Raw genomic sequence first — 27,076 nt, 5'->3', positions numbered from 1 at the left:
TCCAGGGATCCAAGACAAAGTTGGACAAGTTCCTGCTGAACCAGAACGTACACAGGTAAGGCTAGACTCAGGGCATTGGTCTTTGACCTAAGGGCCGCCGCATGAGCGGACTGCTGGGCATGATGGACCACTGGTCTGACCCAGCAGTGGCAATTCTTATGTTCTTATGCCCCCGCCCCCTAACTACGCCACTACTCCCACATCGCTCTTCCCCATGCATCTGTGCTTCACTTCTCTCCCTCTACCATATCCAATGATTCTCTCTCCCTCACTATACCCACCAATTCTCTTTCTTCATTTTCCCATTTGCACCATCTCTTTCCCTCTCACTCAGACACTCATGCCCAACAATTCTCCCTTTCTATTCCCTTCCCCACCTCAGCATCTCTTTCCCTCATTCCCTCCATTCTTCCATCCTATGTTCCAATCTCATGCCCCCTCCCCTCATTCCTTCCTTCCTTCCTTCTTTCCATCCTTTGTCGGAAGTTTGTGTTCCCTCCTTTCCTTCTGTATTCCAATGTGCCCCTCATCATCCTTCCCGCTCTCTGTTCTGTGTCCCAAGTTTGTGTCTCACGCCCGGGGGTGTTTACCTGTTCTGACCAGCTCCCTCCTCCCAGCCGCACATCTCTTCACAAAGCTGCTGCCACGCTTCCTACACACGGCCTGTGGCTGTCCCGGAAGGCTAGATGGCCTAGAGGGTGTAGGAACTGCTGCTAGCAGCTTTGTGAGGAGAAATGTGGCTGGAAGGAGGGAGCCAGCTAGGACCTGGGAACTGCCTATAGTGTAAAAAATAAAATAAAGGTTTCTGTGTGGCCCAGTTTGGCACAGACCATGGTCCACTACTGGTCTGCGGCCCTGTGGTTGGGGACCCATGCCTTAAAGGCACCTCAGTAAAAAAATAAAATACCTCCTGCTGTTAGGGCTTAGTGACGCCTGGGTCACATAATCACCAAAAGTATACATAAGCATCACATTTAAATTTCAATTTGTATAATTCATACTCCTGAAGGATTTTTTTTCCCCCAAAATATTTAACTCCCCCCACCCTTTTTACGAAGCCACAGTAGAGGTTTCTACCATGGGCCAGAATGCTAAATGCTCTAATACTGCACCAATGCTCATAGGACTTCTATGAGCACTGGAGCAGCATCAAAGCATTTAGTTCTCCGGGTTGTGGTAGAAACCTCTACCATAGCATAGTAAAAGAGGGAGTTAACTAGCTTCAGGCATAAAAATAAAAAGTCAAGTAGAATGCAGAAGAAATGATAAGAAATAGATAAAAAGAAACCCCATCATACCCATCTTCAATCTAAAAGTTGCTTGAACAGCTGTAATCTTTAACTTTCTAACACATGATATCAACAGAACACATGACCATTAATGAAAACAAAATTCTAAAGATACTCTTTCAACCATCCTTCTCTCTTTCCAATATTTCTAATTATAGTATCCAAGCCCATTCATCTGAAAAAAACCCAAAAAACATAGTTAATCTTGGATGGAGGGAGAGAACATACTTCTGCTCCTATCTGGCAATCTTTCCACCTCATCTGTCATCGCCAAGGACCCAAGGGCTGTGCCTGTGTAGATAAAAATATTAAAGATAAAAATAAAAGCTGATAATATTTATAGAATACTTAATAAAAACAGCATATCAAAGCTCTAAATCCATGCCAAGCCACAAAGGATTATTTTGCAAGTACGGTGGGGGATGGAAACCAGTATGGAAGCCAGTAAAGGAGCTGTTGCAGTGCTTCAGACTACAGCAACACAAGGATTGAAATGCAGCAACAGAGATGTCTAGAGCAGTGGTTCCCAACCCTCTCCTGGAGGACCACTAGGCCAGTCGGGTTTTCAGGATAGCCCTCATGAATATGCATGAGAGAGATCTGCATATAGTGGAGGTGCCAAGCATGCAAATCTACACCATGCATATTCATTAGGATTATCCTGAAAACCCGACTGGCCTAGTGGTCCTCCAGGACAGGGTTGGGAACCACTGGTCTAGAGGGATCCCAGTACTGGAAGAACAGTGGATATTGCAGTTAAACATATACATGCTTTAGTAGCAAAGCTGTGTGGGGTGTTGGTACTTGAATACTTGGGAGGGGGGGGGACATAAATGATAGGTTTCATAAGCTTTAGTGAAGTGGTATGTTTTTGTAAGCTCACGTTCAAATAGCATGAGATCTTGCAATAATAATAATAATAATAATTTTAAAAAAGTACTGCTTGTCATCTTTCAGCTGCACTAACAGACTGATTTGCTGAACTAGTGCTACAAATGACACAGTGACAAAAGTCATCACTGTTCTCGTCCCTGCAGATAATTGCAGGAACATTTTGAACACGGTGCGCTGAAGTCCTGCATGGGATTGTTGGCATGTGATTGTCGGCGCACCAATGTCCCGTGTGCTTTCATTACGGAACCGGGCAGAATGGAATGGGACTGGTGGCAGAACAGGCTGGGGTCGGGGTGGAATGGGAGGGGCCACATTTCTCTCTTTTTCGAGGCAAAATATGGTAACCCTACATAATGGAAGATTTTGAGGGCCACAAGCAGCCCTGGGTCTGAATGTTGGAGACTACAGGCATTAGACTATATCTTCAAATCTACAAGCATTATTTCCCCCCCAGAAAAAAAAAAAAATAAATAAATAAAATAAAATTACCCAAACAGAAAGCATGTACAAAAGTCTGTACTTGTGACAGTTTTCAAAGGAAAAGTTTTGGGTGTACAAAGTACCCACAAACTCAGCACCAGGCCTGTAAATTGCCCACTTAGAGGTTTTAGCATTCAGTTTATCTATCTATGGCCCAGCTGTGTTTATGAGAAAAATGTTTAGGATATCTGACCCTTTGTGCTCAGTTTGGCAACTCGTTCACGTCTTATCAAGATTTTATATCAGTGTTTTGAAGCAACACATTGAACAGAGCTGTGAGGATTCAGTAGTTCTGCCACCAGCCAGACTGCTCCTACAGCACTGTAAACAGCTCCAAGTTTTCATATAAACACAATGGTGGTGCTCAGGATATAACACAAATTCATAAAAAAGAGAGTTCAAGATCACACTGCTGTCTACGCAAACCATGTTGGAGTGTAGTTACACCGGCTGCATCCCAGCTTTCAATATGCAGCCACATTTCTTGCAACTCACTTTGGGGTCCTTTTACTTTACTTTGCAGAAAATGCCTTTTACAGCTCAGGGTGGTTAACAATATGATAAACCAGATATTTCTGAGTATATTCAGTGCTAATATATTTATTTTTATTATTTATATACTACTTATAGCCTAAACAGTTTACATTCAGGTGCTCAAGCATTTTCCCTATCGGGCCCGGTGGGCTCTTGGAGAGGCACTTTCGATAGTACACCTAAGTCTGAATTTGGACATTTTGGGAAAGATATCCAGAAATCCAGAAGAGAAAAATGTCCATTCTCAAAACAGTAAGACATCTTTTTTTTTTTTTTTTTTTTAGAATGACCTATGTAGACGTTTTGGTCCTTAGTACGTCTATCTATTTTGGCCATTCTCAAATATAAAGATGTCCACATGAAAAATGCATAAAAGTAAGTTTGTTGGACGTTCAAGCAGTTAGCATTTTTAGCAAACTGTTCACAGATAGCTGAGCATTCATCAGCACAGCGAGATTAAAAGTCCCAGGTACAGATATCACTATAACTTGCTATAACTATACGTATTATATGGTGAGCCCTCCAAAACCCACCCAAAACTTACTGTACCCACCTGTACACCAGAACAATAGCACTTATGCCTGCAGGTGCCATCTTAATGTGGATACAGTAGGTTTTGGAGGGCTCATCATATAATAGAAGCAAGTTAAAGTGACATCTATATCTGGAACTTTTAATGTGAAATTCACTACAGTACTTCTTAGAAGAGCCCCTCTGCTCTCTGGGCTCAAATGTCTGTGTTAACATCTGAAGCTGCTTGGGCTGAGAACTTTTCAATATCTCCTGCTAATGCAGGCTAGAACAAACTGTTTTTTAAACATCTTTGTTTGGTGAGAGGGGGGTCGGTGACCACTGGGAGAATAAGGTCTAGCTCCAAACATAAAAAAAAAAAGCTAAAGACCTTTTGTTAAAGGTTTCATCATGCCTAACGAGCAACCAAAAAGACATCTAGAAAATTTGTTTTGAGAATGCCCACTTGGATGTTTTGACTAGTATGATATCTAGGCTGGTTTATGCTGTCTTTTGGATGTCTATCTTTTTTGAAAATGAGCCCCATAGTCTATCTAATGTACTTGGGACAGTGGTGGATTAAGTGACTTGCCCAGGGTCACAAGGAGCAGCACAGGATTTGAACTGAGGCTGTAGCTCTATCTACTACGCCACACTCTCCTCCTTAGTAATTAAATATAATCAACAATTAGATAATATCTATTTCAGAAATATGTAAGTAGCAATTTTCAAAATTTCGTATGATCTAATAGCCAAAAGGTTTCCAACCCTTTATTTATTCAATTTTCTATACCATTCTCCCAGGGGAGCTCAGAATGGTTTACATGAATTTATTCAGGCACTCAAGCATTTTTCCCTATCTGTCCCAGCGGGCTCACAAACTATCTAATGTACCTGGGGCAATGGGGGGATTAAGTGACTTGCCCAGGGTCATAAGGAGCAGCGTGGGTTTGAACCCACAACCTCAGGGTGCTGAGGCTGTAGTTTTAACCACTATGCCACACTCTCCCCCTTGAGGTATGTAAGATATATACCAGGGGGTAAGTGGCACCTCTTCAACATGCACCAAGCTGGCATCTCTTCGCCCTCCTTCCTTCTCTCCCTGGTTCCAGCAGCACTTCTCCTCTGTCCTCTTTCTTGCAGTCCACCTTTATCATTGATCTTGACAGTCGCAAGTGGCAGTGGCAGCATAGCAATTCAATCAGGCAACCCTGGGGCCCCGCAGGTCCAAACTCCACCACCTCTTATGCAACTTCCTGTTTCTGTGGAGCACTAACAAATTTAATTCATGCTAATGATTAGTGCGCGCTAAATGCTAAGACACCCATAAGAATATAATGGGCAGCTAAGCATTTAGAAGGCTTGGAGGAGATTAAATTACAACTTCTGGTGGAATTCTTTATGTCATATCTACAAAATGGAAAGGTTTATTGCATTACAATGGGGATATTTTAAGAAATTTCAGGATGTGTGGAAACCATTAACAAAATATTGTAAAGATTAATTGAAATTGTTTCCCTTATATTTATCAATTTAAGGTGTAGGTGCGGGGGAATTCTCTTAATACATGTTTTATATCATAATGGAATATATGGGTGGGAGGGATGGGAAAGGGGAAGGGATAAGAATTTATATGATGTACCAATGATTATTTGTAAGTGATGTACTTATTGTTAATGTGAATGAATATATTTAACACTTAATTTAATTTTGAAAATGAATAAAGAATTAAAAAAATAAAATAAAATAACCTAATCATTAGAGTGCATTAAATTAATTAGCACACCTTAGTAAAAGCACCTCTTTGTGCTGTGTGCTATTAATCATTATGGGGTCCTTTTTTACTAAACTGCGGGATGTGTGTTGGTGTCCCATGGTAATTTTGCCTCTCTGCACATGTACACTGCGTGCTACAAAAAGTATTTTAAATTTTCTTCTAAGGAGGCGTGTTAGGGCGTGGAGAGTGGGCATGACAGTGCTAATCAGTGCGTGAGGCATTGTTGTGCGCTAATTGATTAGTGTGGGGTTAGCACGTGGGCCCGTAGGGGCTGATTCTATAAAGGATGCCTAACTTACCCCCCTCCTTTACAAAGCCCCACTAGCATTTTTAGCGCCGGCTACGGTAGTAACATCTTGAATGCTCATAGGAATTTTATGAGCATTGGAGCCGCGGTGCTAAAACATTAGCGCAGCTTTGTAAAGGAGGGAGATAATTGGCAAGATACTCTTAATAGCCTCAATAATTGGGAAAAATTTTTTATTGGATAATAGGCACCAATCTGATTCTATAAAAGTAGGCTTCTATTGCATGGCGCTTTACAGCACCTCATGCCTAAATGGGCATTTCTATGAATGGAGTGTGACAGGTGCCACTAAGCACAATTCTCAAAAAAACTTAGGCACTGAGGAAGGGAGGAGAACTCCTGTGTAGTAGAAACCAGGTGAAGACCCCTGAGATTTCCCCCATTTAAGCAAAAAACAGGCCAATACAGCTAAAGACCTAAAATGGTTGCTGAAAAAGCAAAAAGACACTCTGACTAAGAAACTGTCAACTCTAAAAGACACTTCTGCTTTTCTTGAAAGTAGGCTCAAAAAGAAAGCACAGCTGGAGAGAAAAACAATTCTAGTGAAAAGGAGATCTTAGCTCTACAGTGACATGATAAGCTTATGAGAGCTTATCAAGAAGAAGGGCGATACTACACAAGAAACAAGGGACATAAAGATGCAAGAGCTATCCACAGAGCTGAAAAACCGTTAGGCCCAGGTGCTCTAAAGAGGAACTTGGTATATTAACAGGACATTTACGGGGAAGCAGTGGCATACCAAAGGGGGGAGGGGGGGATGTCCGCCCCGGGTGCAGCCTTAGGGGGGGGTGCACAGCCGGACAGGTCCGGAAAATTCCTGGGCTGCGATGGCACTGAGCGGCAACTGCACTCCCCCCTCCAAAACGATACTCAGTGGCATCGGTGCCCTCCCTGCCCCGCAACAGAACTCAAGTTCGGCCTCCTTCTCCCGGCATCAGCAGAACTTCAGATCGGCAACAGGTGCTCAGTCAAAAGCTTCCCCTGACTCAGCTTCCTGTTTCCGCCCAGACAGTTCAGTCAGGGGAAGCTTTTCACTGAGCACCTGTTGCCGATCTGAAGTTCTGCTGATGCCAGGAGAAGGAGGCCGAACTTGAGTGCTGTCATGGGGCAGGGGGGGCGCCAATGCCGCTGAGTGCCGTCGCGGAGGGAGGGCACCGATGCCGCTCAGTGCTGTCGTGGGGGGTGGCCTTGCCGATCTTGTTGCCAAAATTGGAAAGGTGAGGGAGAAAGATGGGCCTGTGGTGGATGGAGAGATTGAGAGAAGGGGACAGATGATGGAAGTGGGGGAAAGAGAGAGAAGGGGCAGATGATGGAAGTGGGGAGAAGAGGCAGATGATGGAAGTGGGGTGAGAGAAGAGGGCAGATGATGAAAGGAGGGGGGAAAGAGAGAGAAGGGGAAGATGATGGAAGTGGGGAGAAGGGTCAGATGATGGAAGTGCGAGAGAGAAGAGGGCAGATGATGAAAGGAGGGGGAAGAGAGAGAAGAGGAAGATGATGGAAGTGGAGAGAAGGGGAAGAGAGAAGAGGGCAGATGATGGAAGTGGGGGGGAAACAGAGAGAAGGGGCAGATGATGGAAATGGAGAGAAGGGGGAGAGAGAAAAGGGCAGATGAAGGAATTGGGGGAAAGAGAGAACATAAGAACATAAGCAATGCCTCTGCTGGGTCAGACCTGAGGTCCATTGTGACCAGCAGTCCGCTCACGCGGTGGCCCAACAAGTCCAGGACTTGTGCAATAATCCCCTTTTCCAGCAGGAAATTGTCCAATCCTTTCTTGAACCCCAGTACCGTACTCTGCCCTATTACGTCCTCTGGAAGCGCATTCCAGGTGTCCACCACACATTGGGTAAAAAAGAATTTCCTAGCATTCGTTTTGAATCTGTCCCCTTTCAACTTTTCTGAATGCCCTCTTGTTCTTTTATTTTTTGAAAGTTTGAAGAATCTGTCCCTCTCTACTCTCTCTATGCCCTTCATGATCTTGTAAGTCTATATCATGTCCCCTCTAAGTCTCCTCTTCTCCAGGGAAAAGAGTCCCAGTTTCTTCAATCTCTCAGCGTATGAAAGGTTTTCCATACCTTTTATCAGACGTGTTGCTCTCCTCTGAACTCTCTTGAGTAATGCCATATCCTTCCTAAGGGGCAGATGATGGAAGTGGGGATAGAGAAGAGGGCAGATGATGGAAGGAGGGGAGAAAGAGAGAGAAGGGGCAGATGATGGAAGTGGGGAGAGAGAAGAGGGCAGATGATAGAAGGAGGGGGAAAGAGAGAGAAGGGGTAGATGATGGAAGTGGAGAGAAGGGTGAGAAAGAAGAGAGCAGATGATAGAAGTGGGGGAAAGAGAGAAGGGGCAGATGATGGAAGTGGAGAGAAGGGAGAGAGAGAAGAGGACAGAGGATGGAAGGAGGGGATAAATAAAAGGAGGGCACATGATGGGGGAAAGGATTGAGTTAGGGAAATATCGGAGGGGGTGAGGGAAAGAGGTGGCGAGTTGTAGGTAGACAGTAAAAAAGGAAATTGATGAGGGTAGTAAGAACGTAATCTAGATAGATGCAGAAAATAAATTGAAAAGGATAATGAGGGAAGAAAGGGATTGCAGAAGAGAGATGTGGGAGAGGGAAGGAGAGGAGAGAGATGCCAGACCAATGGGGGTGAAAGGAGAGATGGAAGGGGGAGGCATACAGTTTCTGGAAGGGGCATAGAAGGAGAGAAGATGCCATATAGGGGCAGAGAGATGGCAGACAGTGGATGAAAAGAAGAGAGTAACAAGAAGATGAGGAAAACAGAAAACAGAGAAGACAAAGGTAGAACAAAAATTTTCTATTTATTTGTTGCTTTAGGAGACATGTGTCACTGTTTCTGTGGTGTTGCATTGTATGCAGAGTCCAGCTTCTTGCTGGTTCAATTTAACCTTTGTCAATGTATTTCTATTTTATCCCCCCTTTTACAAAACTGTGGAGTGTTTTTTAGCACCAGCCGTGGTGGTAGCAGCTCTGATGCTCAGAATTCTATGAGCGTCTGAGCTGTTACCACCGTGGCTAAAATCCACACTATAGTTTTGTAAAAGAGGGAGGGGTTAGTTTGTGATGACATATTCCATACTAGGCGAAGATATTTTCTGTGTTCTGTGTGTTCAAAAGACATGGTTTTCTGTTACGATTGACAGTGTAGGATTGATCTGTACTAGTCTGGCTTGTTTAGTTTTACAATGGGTGTATTGATGTTGTATTGCTCACTGCATATGTAAGATGCTGCCTTTTCCTAGGTACTCATGTGTGACATGTGGCTTGTTACTAAAAATCATGTGTTTCATACAGATGGGGGGGTGCCAAAAAATGATGGGCCCCGGATGTCACATATGCTAGGTACGCCACTGCGGGGAAGTAAGGGAGAAGTAGATGAAAAAAAGCGTGATACAGGATCACTCAATTATGTTAACCAATCCATAGATTAATAAATGAGATAATGAATATGATTAACCAATGAAAGTGTGAAATGTAACATGCACCAACATGGGCTAGAGCTGTCAGAATCATATAAAAGAAAGCTCTTTGAACCAAGGAGTCAGAACTCATCGGAAGTTCTCCATCAGTCTGGCCAGTCTGGTGTATGCTCTATCACTCTGTATGCTGTGTGATTTGTTCCTGTAAGCTATTGCTATTTGATTATTAAATTCATATTATTTGAACCAGGATAGAGAGAGTTGAGTGGTCTGTCTGTGAAGGCCTTCATTGGGGGGCTCTTCAGCACCTGAAATGTAGGCCTTTAAAACCCTCACCTATATTTCAGGCACCTAAGGTTTTACATAGGTGTCGCTAACCGCAATTCTGTAAATGGTGCCTAAGTATGATTGATATGTGGCAAGCACCATTTTTCTAGGCGCCAGCTGATATAGGCACAATTTATAGAATCAGCTCAATACTGCCTACAAAATAGTTGTTGGTAGGGGCTCATGTGATAACATTTTTTAATGGCCGTGCACTGATGGCAAAATCAGTGCATGGCCATTAATACAGAAAATGGGAAAATGTGCTATTTTCAGGCCATGACACAAGTGAACTTAGAACAAACAAAACAAAGTGGGATCAGGCAATGAACACTCCAAGAGCAAAAAAATTAAAACATCTTGTTTATTTCATAAAAGGACGAATATCAACTGTGGACCCAACATCCTTTATAGGAATCAAATAAGTACAAAGGAGAGAAGGGGCACAGGATAGACAGTTTATGGAAGGAACATAGAAAAAGGGAAGATGCCATATGGAACGGGGAGAGGGCAAACTGGATGGAAGGGGCAGAGAGAGAGGGCAGACAGTGGATGGAAGGGGCTGATGCTGCATGGAAGACAGAGAGAGGACAGATACTGGCTAGAAAGAAGAGAGTGAAGACAAGATGATTAAAGCAGAAACGACAAAAGGTAGAAAAAAGATTTTTTGTTGCTTTAGAATAAAATAGTATTGTAGTTGTATTGCTAAAACTTTCATAAACAGAAAATATGGTAATATTTTTATTGAACTAATTTTAATACTTTTTTTTTTTTTACTAACTTTTAGAGACCAAAACCCTCTTTCTCAGGTCAGGACAGTATAATGTAACAGCAGAATACTATATTGACCTGAAGAAGGAGGCTATGGCCTCTGAAAGTTAATTGAAAAATGAATTAATCCAATAAAATGGTATATTCTTATTTTCAATTTTTGTTTTATATCTATTTGTTAATTTGTAAAGTGGTGATTGTCAGTATTTTCAAATTTACACCTGCTATATTTTTTATTTTGAAGAGTATTAGTGGGTTATGTGTCATTGTTTCTGTGGTGTTTCACTGTATGCAGTTTGGCTTCTTGGCAGTTCAGTTTAACCTTTATCTACATATTTCTATTTTTAGATTGTGATTACTTATTCCATACTGGGTGAGGGTGTATCTGTGTTCTGTGTGTATGAAAGACATGGTTTTCTGTTAGTGTTGACTAGCCTTGTTTGGCGAAATACATTGGGCATGGTTCTTGGGAGCACCTTGAATAAATCTGACTTGAATCTCCTTATTTTCTGCCGATCTTCTTTTGTTTCATGTTGGATTCTTTGGTGGACTGCTTGCCTTGTTACAAGTTAACATATATGGAGTAGAACGTACTAGAGGAGTTACAAATTTGGTTGTCTATTACATAGTTATGGGTTACAGCTGGTCGACATAGAGTGAGACAGTTGAGAGGCGTTGTAAACTTGGTTATTAATATAGACTTATATTTCGGATAGTATTACTGCTTGACATTATATTTGAACACTTTTATATATGTATGGAAAGGGTTCAGGGAGTTAAAGTCCTGGGTAAGTAGGTGGGAAGGGAGATTTGTTCATAGATGTTTGGGGGTTGCAATGATGAAAAACTGTGCACTGGTTTGCTAATCTTTGTTTTGAATTTAAAAAAAAGAAAAGAAATAGAAGTGAATAAGAAAACAAATAAATGGGGCGGGGCAGGGCCAGGGGGCCCCAGTATACTTTTGTGCCTAGGGGCCCTCAAAGAATTAGAACATAAGAAATGGCTTCGCCGGATCAGACTCTAGGTCCATCCAATCCGGCGACCCGCACCCGCGGAGGCCAAGCTAGGTGTTCTCTGCTGAGAAACCTTGTTTACTCGTATCCCCCAATGTGATTTGCAAGAAGGTGTGCATCCAACTTGCTCTTGAATCCCAGAATGTTGGTCTCCATCACGACCTCCTCAGGGAGAGCGTTCCAAGCGTCCACCACTCGTTGTGCGAAACAGAACTTCCTAATATTTGTCCTGGGCCTTGTGCCCCTCAGTTTCAGCCCATGACCTGCCCTGGAGGGAGGGGGCTGGGGTGACCTGATATCCTCTTATGCAGGTCCTGGAATATATTCAGCCTAGGTCTGCCTAAGTATCTTAGGCAGGTCCCAGCAGAATATCAGCTGGAATCTGCATAAGAGCAAGAGACCAGCTCAAGTCTGCATAGCCATGAGTATTCAGTGCTGGTACCCACACCATCAGTTCTTTAAAAAATGTTGACCGCTGCTGGCTGACCAGTTAATAGTTAAAGTGCTGGTAAGTCTTTTTTTAATAACAGGAAAAGACCTAAAAAATGACTAAATTGAAGGTTATCAAAAAATGATATTGTGTTACTCTTTAATCATAAGCCAAACCCTCCAGTTTATTACTTTTTCACAGTGAATATTGAAAACATTCTTCTGGTATTGTATGATGTCATCAACAATCCAACTTGCTTACCTTAAAAATGCAAATTCAACTTATCTCATTGAACATGTTTCAAAAAAGATTTAAAGTTGATATTTTCCAACTTCATGCTGACAGCATTTTGCCGAAACACATAGATCAAGGGTGTCAAACTCAATCACATTAAGAAGCCAAAATCCAAAACACAGGCTAAGTCGTGGGCCAGACCCCGCCCAATATCCGCCCTAGACCCCACCCCCATAATAGTACTAATTGTAACACCATTTTTTCCATTCATTTTCATATATATACACAGCAAAACATAAAAAGGAGGCAAATGAGATGTCAAAAATCAACCAAAACTTTTTAAAAGGATAACCTAAAAACAATGAAAAACTAAAAGTATATTCTGCAATCTATAAAAACATATGTATCAACAAATGGCAAACAAGTCAATGTATAATGATTGAAGCTGTAATATAAAAAAGCAAATAATATGACCTGTGGTATGAAAGGCACCTATACAAAAACGGAAGCACCCAAGTGAAAATGAATGCATTAGAGCAGGAAAACAACTAAAAGCATGGGACGTATACAGGCAAGACGGGAGAAAACGAAACCAACAGTGAGCCAGCAGATATAATGAAGTTGAAAGGCAACATGTAGTGCATATAAAGTAGCATATAACTGAAGCACAAAGTTGTGTAATAGTAAAACAGCTGTACACCGGGAGAGAACAAAATACCTGCCGTTGATGACGACAATATAAAACAGCAGATGGGAGCTGCAGTGTGCACAAAGCTGTGGGCGGCAGCTCCTCGCGCGTCCTGTGCCTGAACCGGAAGCCTTATATCTGATGTCGCAACATCAGAGGGAATGCTTATGGATGAGGCGCGGGACACGTGAGGGGCCGCCGCCCACGGCTTTGTGCAAACTGTGGCAGTGAGGAGGGAGCCGGCCAGAAGATAACACCGGGGGCATCGCATAGCAGGCCGCATAAAATGGCCAGCCGGGCCGGATATGGCCCGCGGGCCTTGAGTTTGACACCTGTGACATAGATGATAATTTTATAACTGGTCACCAGGCTGGTCAAGCAAAAAAAAAAAGGGTCTTTTGCAGGTCCTGGATGAATATCAGCTGGGACCCACACAATCCCTGGTTGGAGCATGAAAGATGACATAGCAAATCATCAAGCAATTTATCAGAGCTCAGTTAATCCATTAACTGGAGCTCCATTTCTTACTGTCCTGGTCAGGGTTGTAAAAACAGGCAGGAAAAATGCTTACATATCTCAGCCCCTCTTCAGCCTCCTACTTGAATCAGAATGTACCGTAATTCTCACATAAGTGGAAGGCACTGTTGCTATAATTCAAAAACATTTTCAGGTCATGTAGGGACATGCTTCATCCTTATTCTACCTTTCTCTCTGTACAGTTTTTTTTAAAAAATAACAGTCTTTCATTATGGCATGAACAGGTACCCTGTATTTCTCCTGTTTCTATGACGTTAAATATTTGAAATGTCGTCTGTAAGAATGTGAATTCATTAATACACATTCACAGGCTCCTTTACAAAACTGCAGAGTGCACTAATGTGTGCTGACAGCAACAACAACAAAAAAAAGGCATCCTGCGGTAATTTCGGGATGTGCTAAAAAAAACAAAATTCATGTTTCCATGCTGGGAGCATGTCTGGGGGTGGGGAGTAGTCATTTTCTACAATAATTGGTGACCATATTGCCACATGCTAACCAATTAGCAAGTGAACTCTTTCCTATGCTAGAGTGCATAAGGAGAGGTATGGCCAGTAGGAAAAAGGAGGTATTGATACCCCTGTATAAGACTCTGGTGAGACCTCATTTAGAATATTGTGTACAGTTCTGGAGGTCGCACCTACAAAAAGATATAATAAGGATCGAGTCGGTCCAGAGGCAGGCTACTAAAATGGTGCGTAGTCTTCGTCATAAGGCGTATGGGGACAGACTTAAAGATCTCAATCTGTATACTTTGGAGGAAAGACAGGATGAGGGGAGACACAGTCTCTGTCTCTACCACCTCTTCTTGGAGACTGTTCCACACATCTACCATCCTTTCTGTAAAAAAGTATTTCCTTAGATTACTCCGGAGCCTATCACCTCTTTACTTCATCCTATGCCCTCTCATTGCAGAGTTTCCTTTCAAATGAAAGAGATTTGACTCATGTGTATTTATATTACATAGGTATTTAAACGTCTCTATCATATCTCCCCTCTCCCGCCTTTCCTCCTAAGTATACAGGGGGCGTGAAACCTCCCGGAAATTCACCATCGAATATTGTCTCCTGGAAATTCTCCATCGGATATTCATCCATCAGTCTCCCAGAAATTCACCATTGGATAGTGACTCAGTATGGACATAGAACCATGAATCAATGAAAGGTTTATGAGTGGGGAAAAGGTTTGAAGCAGGAAGAACAGGTGTAACTGATGAAGGTCACTCATCAACATCGTGCACACAAAAGCACATTGACAGGGCGGATGCCTTGATTAGAGAAGAACAATAGATAACGGTGTCTCAATTGGCTACAAATTTGGATATGAGCTATGAATCTGATTTGCCATAATGTATGATGTCTTGGGATACAGGAAAGGCTGCGTTTGATGGGTTCTCAAACAGCTTACTGATCTGCACAAGCAACAGCGTGTGAAGGTTGCAACCCAGTTCCTGAGACGGTATGAAGAAGATCCAAGTATTCTGGAGAGAATTGTTGCCAGTTACAAGATATGGGTGCATCACTGCGACCCAGAAAGCACAAGACAAAGCATGATGAAGTAAAGGAAGTGGTACTCACCTGGCCCATAGAAGGGGGCCATAGATGCCTGAACAATCAAAGCCTTAGGCCCCTCCCCAGAAGCCAATCTGGGCCTTAGGACCCTCCTGGTACATCCCAGGGAGTGGCCTAAGGCCTTGATCGGCTTAGGCACCTATGGTCCCTCCCAGGGGGCACCCCTCCTGCCTCTATATTTTTGTTCTGGGGGTTCATCGAGGGGGCCTTAACTTTTTTTATGGGGCAGATATTGTGCATGTGTAACATACACACACACACACACAAAATACAGCAGACCTGTCAGTAATCTTGGGCCCTTAACAGCTGTCGCTAAATTTAAGGCATGCTCTAGTGATGTTATGGGCATAGATCTGAGGGCTTGTTTTAATATTAATGACCTCATTTTAATATTAATAAGGTTATTTGCATGGCAGAGTCAGAGAACATGGGAGCGCACAGAAATGCATGCAGTGAGCCATTATGTACATCGGGTTAGCAAATTAGGTTGCCACTAAACCAGTTAACCAATTTAGTGACAATAGTTAGATGATCAGAGAGTTTAGTTCATCCAGGACTTATTCAGTTATATTCTTTGAATATTCAGTTAAAGGTAACCCGATAAATTATCCAGTTATCTTTAATTAGCTATCTTAACCCCCCTTTTTCTAAACCGCAATTGCGGTTATTAGCACAGGGAGCCGCACTGAATGTTCCGTGCTGCTTCCGACGCTCATAGGAACTCTATGAACATTGGAAGCAGCACGGAGCATTCAGCGTGGCTCCCTGCACTAATAACCGCTATCGCGGTTTAGTAAAAATGGGGGGGGGGGGGGTTAGGGCTGAATATAGACCTCAAAGAAATCTGTTTAACAGGCAGAGAAGTCCTGCAAATTCTGGTTTTTAAAATGTTAAAAGGCATTGGCTTAGGAAATATCTTTTTCACGTACTTTTAAGTTGACAGTGCAGCTTCCTATAGTTTCTTTATACCCCATCAAGGCAAGTATGATGACGAGGCTATGTGGGGCAATTTTTTAGCAGAATATTTTCAACTATTTCAGAGGCAAAGGTCAGAAATCCCTGTAGCACAGTAATGTCACTTTAACCATCTCACAAATTTTAACACATCAGTTCTTAAAGTGATCCACCTTATTGGCAGGTATATAAGAAAAATATTTTGAGGTTCAATTAATTAAGCCATGCAGGTGTCCATTCAGTATTATAAAGCTTAAGCAAAAGGCAGTTCCCCCTGTTCCCTTGCCGATTGGCTTGATACAAGCTCCCTCCCCTATGAGTCAGTGTAAAATGTATTTGCCAGAGCTGAATTCCCAGTAAATGAGTTCCACTGCTAAACTTCTCTAGGACAGGGGCTGAAATCCATTCCAGCCTTCAGCGCAGGTAGAGGGACCACGTGAGGACGCAGCAGCACTTAGGGGAAGGTAAGCTTAATGGAACTGAGGAAATAAACCCCCCGAAGCTGTCATTTTCTCACTGCTTCACTCATTTAAACTTTCCCTGCTGGTATTGTATGTATTTCTGGCAACCCATCTTTACATATTATTATATATTCTTTTGTCTTTTTTTTTTTGTAGATCTGCTAAGAATTGAAAGAAACTGGTAAGAGAAACCTGGTCTTTCTGTGGTTAATGTACGGTGACCTTTTTGTTCATTAAATGTGTACATGAGTTGTAAGTGACATCTTTTTCTTGGACTTAAATCATCTGTGACTGGCTTAAGTCTCTACATCCAGTTCTGTTGGTACTGTATTAAGTAGTGGCATTCTAGGATAAAAAGTCTGCCTCCTGTTGTACCTCTTCCTTCTCTCATTCTCTTTCTTGTTCTCTCTCATTCTTCTCTTCTGTCCCAGTCTCCTGTTTCTCCTATTCTCTTTTTTTTTGTTGTTGTTCCTTTTTCAGTTCCTTTTTAAAATCTTGTCTCTTTTATCACTGTACCATTTCCCCCATTTCTGTCACACTCTTGTTTGCTCACACTTTCTCTTTTTTGTGTGTTTCTTTCTTTTCCACTCTCTTTTCACTCAGATTCTGGTAACATTCAGATTCAGGAAACCTTGTATGCATACTTGTAGATATGCTGGAAAGGATGTTAAGTGGCAAAAATATTAGTACTAACAATATGATAAAATTGTACATTAGAAAAATGGTAATAATAACAAGGACAATTCCAGAATTCTGGTGATGTTCCATATTGGTAATCAGTCAACTTCTCTCATTGTCTTTCACACATATACTCTTGATCATCTCTCTCTTTCTTTCTCCATATCGGTCTAGCCCAGGGGTAGGCAATTCCGGTCCTCGAGAGCCAGAGCCAGGTCAGGTTTTCAAGATATCCACAATGAATATGTATGAGATGAATTTGCATGCACTGCCTCCTTGAGATCTCATGCATATTTATTGTGGATATTTTGAAAACCTGACCTGGCTCCGGCTCTCGAGGACCGGAATTGCCTATCCCTGGTCTAGCCCTTTCTTTCCATTTTTTTTCTCTCTCCTCTTTTTCACTCCTCCATTAGTCTGTACCTCAGATCTTCCTTTGTTACACTTGTCTATGTTTTTGGCTTTCATTTTTTTCTTTCACCTAGTTGTTGTTGATGATTTTTGTTTTTGTTATTTTGGGGGTTTCACATCTGCTAGTGGATCCCAGAATCCTGCATGGTTTTCATCCTTGTTCCCCTGTTCTCTATCTTACCAATATGGCATTTTTTCTTAATCCTTTGATTGAGTCCATTAGTTGCAAGCACTGGAGTATGATTATCTTATCTCTGTTCATGATATACATCTTCGGTTTTATAGGCTTTCGAGCTAGTCAAATAATTTTGTTTTTGACATGAGGGAAGCAGATGGTTGGCATCAGCATGCATATCAGTGACTGGTGTGCGATCTAGAAAGCTAAACAATTTTAATATGCTCCTTAGTTTGTCTATGTAGGAGGATTTGAAAACAAACAGTGGAAAGATCCCCTGTGCCAGGAGAGAGCAAATAGCCATCAATCCATCTCTGAAACAGAAAGATAGAATGGAACTGGCAAACAGTCGGCATAGCTAAGCACTTGTGAAATCCTCTCTTTTCTTTCACGAGTTGTCTTGCATTGCTAAACTTCTCTTTCAATGTGAAACATTGCAAAAAAAAAAATTGAGTATATCCAGCTCAGGGATAGTGCTGCATGGTGCTATCACGGGGATGTGGGTTCAATTCCCAAGTCTGGTATCTGCTCCTCAGGGACAGAATGGGTTTCAGAAGAATCCGGGATTGAGTGAGTCTAAGGGCTCCTTTTACTAAGCTAGCGGTTTTAGCATGTGCTTAGCACGCGCTACAATGCCGCGTGCACTAGATTCTAATGCCTACATAGAACTGGCTTCAGTTTTTCTGCATAGCGCAGGGGTTAGCGTGCGCTAATCTTCAGCGCGTGCTAAAAATGCTACCGCAGCTTAGTTAAAGGCCTAAGTCATTTCATAGTGGTGTAAAGCCCAGTTACTTGGCTCAGTATGTATCTACTGGGAACTATGATTTAAGATCTCTGGCTGTGGATTGTGGTATAATGCCTGGGAGAAAAAAGGAGAAAGTTTTCTGTATAATCATGAAGACTTATGATACCATTACTCCAGCAGAGACTGGAAGTGCAAAGCCACAGGTGCTACGATATGTCCTGAGGGGGTTTTCCGAGGGTTTTATATGGAAAATTGTATTGAGCACCTCTTGTTCCTGAGACATCTGATCTTGGTTGTGTTTGTGACCTTTGCTCTCTGTATGCCCGGTAGGGCGTTTTTTTCTGGATTGATGGATGTCCCTTTACTCTGTTATGTTATGTGTGTACTGGTTTGCTCAATAAAGAAATATATATAAAAAAAAAAAAAGAAGAAAACCTCAGACTGTTCCATCTCTCGCTCACTATGACACAATGAATGGAGAAATGGCATTTCAACTCCCTCTTCTCATTAAACTCAGTATTCAATGAGCCAGCAAATAGGTAAATTTTCTAGATAACTCTACCCAGACATTCAGAGAGGCTGATTTCAGATAAATCTGCTGCTGAAAATATTCCCATAAAGCAAGGATGTCAAAGTCCCTCCTTGAGGGCCGCAATCCAGTCGGGTTTTTAGGATTTCCTCAATGAATATGCATGAGATCTATTAGCATACAATGAAAGCAGTGCATGCAAATAGATCTCATGAATATTCATTGGGGAAATCCTGAAAACCCGACTGGATTGCAGCCCTCGAGGAGGGACTTTGACACCCCTGCCATAGAGCTATCCAGATAACTTTTACACTTTTAACTTTCTCAGGCCATCACTAAATATCAGAATAGACCAGATGGGCTTAACTTTATTACGGTTCCAGAGCAGGCTTTTACATTTGTCTGGGAGTGTACACATGCATACACTGCTATCACATTACACATACTTTTTTGTGATATACTCATAAGTGTAGACATTCCAGGAAGTGGAAAAAAGCAAAGCTGGGACAGCATGGGTACTTATGTGTGTATATTAAAAGCAGTGCATTTTTTCTAGCTAAAAAGGTGCTAGTACTCAAATACCAGGTCATTCTTTGGGAGCAGGGTGGTCACAGATTGACCCATCCCACAGTAGCTAGCCCCCCACCCCCCCTCCAACCAGCCTCAGAATCCATGAAAAGGCAGCACTGAATGCACTGAACCGGAGCTTTTTTATCAACAATGGAAAAGGTGCTGGAACTCAGTACCCCTGAGAACCCCTTCGATAAAAGCCCTTGTTATAAAACATGTCTGCCCATTTTAACCAGAACACAATGCACAGTTGAGCAAGTGTTAACTTTTTTGTATCACACAATACAAAGGAAAGAACAACCCCCACATGTAGGATATGACAACGAAAAAGAAGTAGGGACAGGACACAGAGGACAATCAATTTATTAAAACATCATATATTCATATCATATATATATGTCCTGTACATAAAATACGACAGGCATCTAATATAATAAAACCCTAAGCGTGCATGCGCGCACTTACCCACGTGCTTCCGTGATCTCTGATCCATGATCAGTAGGTCCTTGGCGGCAGGAGTGCGTATGCGCGCTTACCAGTGCCAGCGGCTGGAAGAGAAATTGTAAAGCGCCGGCCTCCCTGCTCTATAGGTCCTCCATCCAGTCCACCAAAGCGGCCCGAGCAAAATGGCCTGGCAGGATTTGAATTTCATTTTGTCAGCCCATGTCGGCGCTTTCCCCCTCCGACTGCAGTTCCTGTTTCCGGTTTGGGGGAAGCGGGTGTGCGGCCAGAAGAATGGCCGGAGCAGGATTTGGATTTCATTTTGTCAGCCCACGTTGGCGCCTTCCTGCCTCCAATTGCGGTTCCTGTTTCCGGTTTGGGGGAAAAGGGCATGCGGCCGGAAGAATGGCTGGTGGGCATATGCCCTGAATGAAGAATTGGCGCCCTGGAGACTAGGTAGCTCACAAAAAAAAAATTAGGAAAAAGCGCTGGTAATTTTGTACTTTTACAGAATCTATCCCCCCCTAATATACTCCAGCAGACCCTACAAGCATTCAAGGCTGCCTGTCTGTACAGCAGGAGCAGGAGAGAGAGAGATGGCCTTGGGGAAGGATGGAGGGGACAGGAAAGGGAAATATGGCAAAAGGGGTGCAATAGGGTCAGAGAGGGTGTACCGCTACTGCTTTGGGACACTGAGGGAGGAAAGGTTGGTACATCAGGACCGCCTCGGGTAAGTAATGGGGGTCCAGGAGGCCAGATGGAGGGCCATGGGTGGGGTCAGGATATAGGTGAGGCTATTCTAGCACCCGTTACTGTAACACTAGTAAAAATATAAATGTAATGTAATGTAATGTAATTTATTTCTTATATACCGCTACATCGGTTAGGTTCTAAGCGGTTTGAAGAAAATATACATTAAGATTATAAATGAGAAGTAAGAAGGTACTTAAAAAATTCCCTTACTGTCCCGAAGGCTCACAATCTAACTAAAGTACCTGGAAATTAATAAAGAAGAGAAAATAAAGATGGTTGAAAAAAGAAAAATTCTATGTGAACTTATAGGATGGAAATTAAACTGACAGTGAAGAACTGTATGAAAAATACATATGGAATGCAGTTAGAGAGGGTAGGTTACAATCTATTTATGGTATTTGTTTAATTGGAAGGTGTTAAGGTGGGTCATTTGGGGGAAGGTTATCTGAAGGTAGGTGAATCTTCTGGAGGTAAAAGAGGAGGGGTTAAGATATTTGGATGAATTTTTTGAAAAGCAGGGTTTTGATTTCTTTTCTGAATGTTTTGAAGTTGTCTGATATTGTCATAAGATTGGAGATGGAATGGTTGATTTTTGCTGCTTGTGTTGCCAGAAGGTTGTCAAACATTTTCTTGCGTTGTGTGCCTTTGAGTGGGGGGAAGGCGAAAAGGTTCGAGGTTCTTCTGTGTCTTGAGGTGGAGATTTGGTTTAAGTGGTTGTTTAGATAGGAGGGGGAAGAGCCGTGTAATGCTTTGAATATCAGGTAGTGGAATTTGAATTGGATTCGTGCTTGTATGGGTAACCAGTGAGAGTCTAAGAAGGCAGTTGTTATGTGATCATATTTTTTGAGTGAGTAGATCAATCTGAGGGCGGTGTTTTGTATGGTCTGGAGTTGTTTTATCATAGTGGCTGGACAAGGAAGATATAGGGAGTTGCAATAATCCAGCAGACCTAAGACTAGGGATTGGAAGATTAGTCTAAATTGTGCTTGGTCAAAGAATTTTCTGATTTTACGGAGATTTCTCATGGTTAGAAAAGCTTTCTGGGTTGTTTTGTTGATTTGGGGCTGTATTGTGCAACATCTGTCTATCGTAACTCCTAGTAGTTTTAGTTCGGGTTGTATTGGGTATTTGGTATTTTTGATTTTCAGTTCAGTGATGGTAGAAGTTTGGGCTTTTTCGAGCAAAAGGAATTTTGTTTTTTCAGAATTTAGTTTTAGTTTGTGATCCATCATCCATTTTTCTACTGTGTCTAAGGTTGTTTCTAGCTTTGTTGTGGTGGTGGTCTCTGATGGGTCGAAGGGGAGGATTATGGTGATGTCATCAGCATAGCTGAAAGATGTGACATCTAGGGTATCTAAAGTGGCTCCTAGGGAGGAGATAAAGAGGTTGAAGAGCGTAGGTGAGAGAGGTGATCCTTGTGGAACTCCGCAGGGATTTGTCCATGTATAAATGTATAAACTGGAACTCTTTTTCGTTGTCATTAACTTTTTTGTGACAGAATTTGTATGCTGTTGGTGATGAATCTCGGTGTCTATGTTCAGAAAGTGCAGAACACACATAGCCCCAGATTCTATAAAGGTCCCCAAAAGAATTAATGGGTGCAAATGATTTAATTACTGGCGCTAACAAGCACTTAACAACCCTCTTATTCGACAAATTTATCTGATCCTTCAATTCCGCCAATCTTTTACCTTTTCTTATATGCTCCGTCTTCTTTCCCTACCACCCCATTCATTCAGCTGTCTTCCACACCTTCCCAAATCTAACTGATGTAACCTCGCTATCCTTACAGCATCTCTTGTTGTTCTTGTTGTATACCGTCTTGAACTGAAAGGTATGATGGGATATAAATAAATAAAGCTATTAAAGCTGTCTTTTCTTGATTTTAACTGGAATTGCGGTTCAAATGATCACAACAAACTGGAAAAATCATGACAGGTTAAATTATACATTTTGGTGGACAAATGTATGTAATACATATAAATATGAGAGAATGAACGCAGAATGTTTAGGGTTTAGTGTTTTATTTATCAAAATATGGAGTCCATTGGCTTTATTTGCTGTTTCACATTAAAAAATAATATGTTCCCTTCTGAGTTTTTTCATTACACATCTGGGATGGGATGGGGGGGAGTAGGGTAGGGAAAGGTAATGAAAATATAGATATTAATTCTTCATATTAAAGATTTTTGAGATAGTGTATTCTTTGTTATATTTTGTTATTTTCAATCTAAATAGTCACACTACTGTAACTAAATAAAATAATAAAAATGTAAAAAAAATAAATAAAGCTAATATTATTAATAATAATTGGCATTAATTATGATTTGGGCGCCAATCTGGTGCCTAAGTTGAACAGAAAAGAAAGCATGGCTATGGGAGGGGTTGGGGAATGGGCGGGTCAGGGGTGCTCATAAAAGATGCACCCGGTGTTATAGAATAGCACTAGCCAGATTGGCACACAAATCACAATTAGTGCCAATTAAGTGTTTGCTAGTGCCAATAATTAAATCATTGGAGCCCATTAACTAATTTGTGCACCAGAATTTACAACAGGTTTCAGTGGGCATTAAGGGCATGACCCTGTAAATGGTGCCTAACGGTGCCTAAGTTGCGGGCACCTCTCTGCACGGTTGTCAATCAACTGCATGGCGCCATTTATAGAATCACAACTAGCAGCGCCTAGGCAGAGTTAGGTGTTGCCTGGTGTCCTATATCAGGTATATCAGGCCAGGTTTTATTCTCCACTCCTAATCACACTTACTTTTCAGGTAGGCGTCGGAGAGCGCCTCGACTTAGGCATTGCTAGGTGCCATGCAGATATTCACACAAGACCGATCAACTAAAAAATGTTTTTTTAATGAGTTGCTAATGGTATGATCAATTCCCATACCATTTAACTCATTAAAATCCAATTAAGTTGTGCATGAATTTTCGTTAGGCGTCACTAGACAGTTGCAATTAGGGCACCTTGCAGTGTCCAATGTAGGAACTGTTTAAAGAATCAGGTCCTTAGTCCTCATGCCCAAAATAGAAACCAAATTCAGATCCCACTTCAATGCCACTGCTTTTAAAATTTTAGTCCAGACACTACTTCTGAGTATACTGGACTATTGCAGTATTGTATATTTAACAAGTACCAAGAAAAATGTGGATAGATTGACCCTGGTTCAGAATACAGCAGTAAGAATGATTGATGGTCTGAAGAAGTATGACCACGTTACTCCCTATTATTGTGAGCTGCATTGTCTTCCGGTGGAAGCCCAGGTGATCTTTAAATTGGGATGTATATATTATAAAGTTGCTTTTGGTGTTGCCCCATTATATCTTGTCAACAGATTTGTTATTCTGACGCATGAGAATAGTAGAAATTCTCATGCCCTAGTTACGTTCCCTTCAGTTAAGGGTTGTAAAAGTAAGAAACACCATGGGCACTGTCTTTCCTACCAAGCGGTTTACTATGACAAAGATTTCCGTCCATTATTGATTACATCTACATCTTATGAACATTTCAGAAAACTCTTGAAGACTTCTTTTTTCCAAATTCTTGATTAATTAGATTTCTGTATATCATATTATTCCTGTATTTTCTCATAGCATAATCTTTTGTTAACCGAATTGAACTTATGGCTATGCGGTCTAGAAATTTGCCATTATGTTATGTTATGTTATAAACACCAGATTTGGCACTCAAAGGCTAATCTATAGCATGCTCATCCTGGAGCACCCTACAGAAAATCATTGTGTGCCGAATTATTAAGTCAGCTAGGTTGTGGCTGAAAATTAGCTTGACTTGGCTTTCCAATGGCACAATTCTGCAACTGGGCACTCCCATTTAAGTGCTCTCAAGGATGCATGATAATAACTTATTTTATAATGGCACCCAGGCACCCATGTTCCATTATCTATCTGCAGTTATGCCAATCATAGACGTCATAACTGGAGGCCTCTAAATGTGGCAGGGGTGTGCATAACTTACAGTATTATATGTTATATCCGTAAACGTGAGCCTTATCTATCCTGCCCACTCTCCACCCACATATATGCCTCCTAATTCTATTTATATAGTGCTCAAAATAGTTTGCAAAATTTGGGCACGCACCCAAACTGTGCATGCTATTTAACTGCTTAATGAGCCAACTAGTGCTGATAATTTGGTGCTATCAATTATTGGTGATAATTAACAATAATTAGAATTTACATGTGCATCTTTATATTTGCAATTCTATTTTAAAAAATGTGCATGTAAACTTTTCCATATGGCTCCTAAAAGGGGGGTGGCCAAGGGAAGGCATGGGTGGGTCAGCTGCATTTCTAGGTTTTGCATACAGTGTTATAGAATTCAGAGGATCAGCACCTAATTTAGGCATGGAGATTTACACCAGGGTTCAGTTGGTGTAAATCCTGGGTAGAGATCCTGGCGCTAGGTGCTCCTCTATAAACAGCACCCAACTTTATAGAATAGCACTTAGCTTGCTTTTATGGGACCCAAAATTTGGATCCATTTACAGAATTGAGTCCATGGTGTGTGAAGGAGTAGCCTAATAGCTAGAGCAGCGGGCTGAGAACCTGGGGAGCTGGGTTTGATTTCTACTGCAGCTACTACTGACATTGGGCAAGTCAGTTACCATTGCCTCTGGTACAAAAATTTAGATTATGAGCTCACTAGGGAAAGAGAAACTACCTGTATACACTGTGTAAGCCACTTTGGTTTTATCATAAAAAAGCAGTATAACAAATCCCATTACCCTTCCCCTTATATGCTCCCCTTGCATTTCTGTGCTATGTGAATTAAGTGTACCATTACAGAACAGCACTTAAGCAGCTTGCTCACACCTTTGTGAATAAGTATACACTTTCCCCTCCCGATTCACGGTTATAGGACTCGCGATTTCTATTATTCGCGATTTCCTGAAACCGGAATCACCACCACCTCCTTCCCACCTCCAGGACCTCCCCAGACCTTACCTGGTGGTCTAGCGGTCTTTCGGGGCAGGAACAATCTTCCTACGCTCCTGCCCCATGCAGATCACTCATACAAAATGGCTGCCGTGAGTTCCCGTCGTAGTCTCGAGAGACTAAGGGAACTCACAGCAGCCATTTTGTATGAGTGATCTGCACAGGGCAGGAGAGTAGAAAGATCGCTCCTGCTCTGAAAGACCGCTAGACCACCAGGTAAGATCTGGGGTGCTGGGGGAAGGCGGCAGGGAGGCGGGGGGGGGGGGGGGCATGGGCAGGGGGTAGCCGGCCCAAAAGTTATTCGTGAATTTTCAATATTCGCGGCCGGTTCTGCCCCTAAGCCCCGCGAATATTGAAGGAGGAGTGAACATTCACACATGTAAATATTAGTATTCTAACAATTTCTGCACACAAGGGGCAATGTAAATGCAGGGTCCAAGTTATAGAATTGACCCCTAAATCTTTGACAGCTAATGTGAGCCTCTAGTACCCGTTTAAAAATCCGCCTTTTAGTAGCCAAGGCCCCTTTCTCGCTCAAGGGATGGGAAAGCTACTTGTCTTTTCTTTTAAAGCAGACATGTCTCCTGGAAAAAAAGAATTTGATTTAAAAAGAAAATAATTTAAAAGGAGAGCCAAGCTAGTTAAATAGTAACAGAATTTAAATGGAAGAAAGAATTTGACTGCCTTGTTCAATCTTGCTTGACATGTTCTGGTTGGTTAAGCCTTGATTTCCAAGACATTTTTAGCATTGTTCCCCCCACCCCTCTTTTTTGACTAAATCTTTGTTTCTTTGCTACAGAATGTTTGTTCCTTATAACATTACTTCTTGGATATACCAGATCTAAGTTGATGTTTACTTAAACAATAGGAAAAAAAACCTTGAATTTATAGGATTAAGATTCAAAATAATGTAACTGGTCAGAAATGACTGCTAGCCAGTTAAATTGCTTGTTCAGGGCTCAACAATCATTTTCAGTGGCAGTTATCCAGTTAGGGGGGATATTCTATAAATGGTGCCAAAATTCAGGCAGTGGTAGGCGCCTTACCAGCGCTTAAGTTGAGAAACCCCATTAAAATAGTGAAAAATGGTAACAATAAAGTGCTTACTGTCAGTGGCGTAGCAAGGGTGTGAGGCACCCAGGGCAGTGGTGCCCTTCTCCCACCCTCTTCTCTGCCCCCCCCACCTCCACACACTCCTTCCCCATCCTTCCTGCCACATGCGCATCACTTCCCTCCATCCTTCCCTCTGTAACAGTCCTGGCATGCAGCGTCAACTCTTCCTCTGATGTCACTTTCTAGGCGTGGATACAGGAAATGATGTCAGAGGAAGAGGAAACACTGGTGCAACAGCAGGTTGGAGGTTGCTGCTTGCACCAGGAACATTACAGAGGTACGGGGAAGGGAAGCGGTGCGCAAATGCATCAGTGGGGGGAGGAGAGGTGGAGTGGGGGACAGAGAGGAGGATGGATACCTGCGCCCTCATCAAGACAGCACCAGGAGCGGACTGCCCCCTCCTACTATGCCACTGCCTACTGGTGCCTAAATAAAAGGCAGCAGAATCACACCTATGTAGGCGCTATATGGTGCATAAAACCACTATGGGCA

At 42.1% G+C, this 27,076-nt stretch overlaps 1 protein-coding gene across 1 annotated transcript in view; it reads left to right on the top strand.

Moving 5' to 3' along the window:
* The first annotated feature begins 16,118 nt into the window (after window positions 1-16,118).
* The window catches only part of LOC117365117 (matrix metalloproteinase-21-like), a 79,631-nt gene continuing 68,673 nt past the window's right edge, over window positions 16,119-27,076 (top strand). The window contains exons 1-2 of the mRNA XM_033955096.1: window positions 16,119-16,213; window positions 16,367-16,391. The gene's annotated coding sequence lies outside the window, so the exon portion shown is untranslated. The remainder of the gene's footprint in view (window positions 16,214-16,366; window positions 16,392-27,076) is intronic.

This window comes from Geotrypetes seraphini, chromosome 1 (assembly GCF_902459505.1).
Source record: "Geotrypetes seraphini chromosome 1, aGeoSer1.1, whole genome shotgun sequence".
NCBI lineage: Eukaryota > Metazoa > Chordata > Amphibia > Gymnophiona > Dermophiidae > Geotrypetes > Geotrypetes seraphini.
This window is presented reverse-complemented; position numbering and strand designations above follow the sequence as displayed.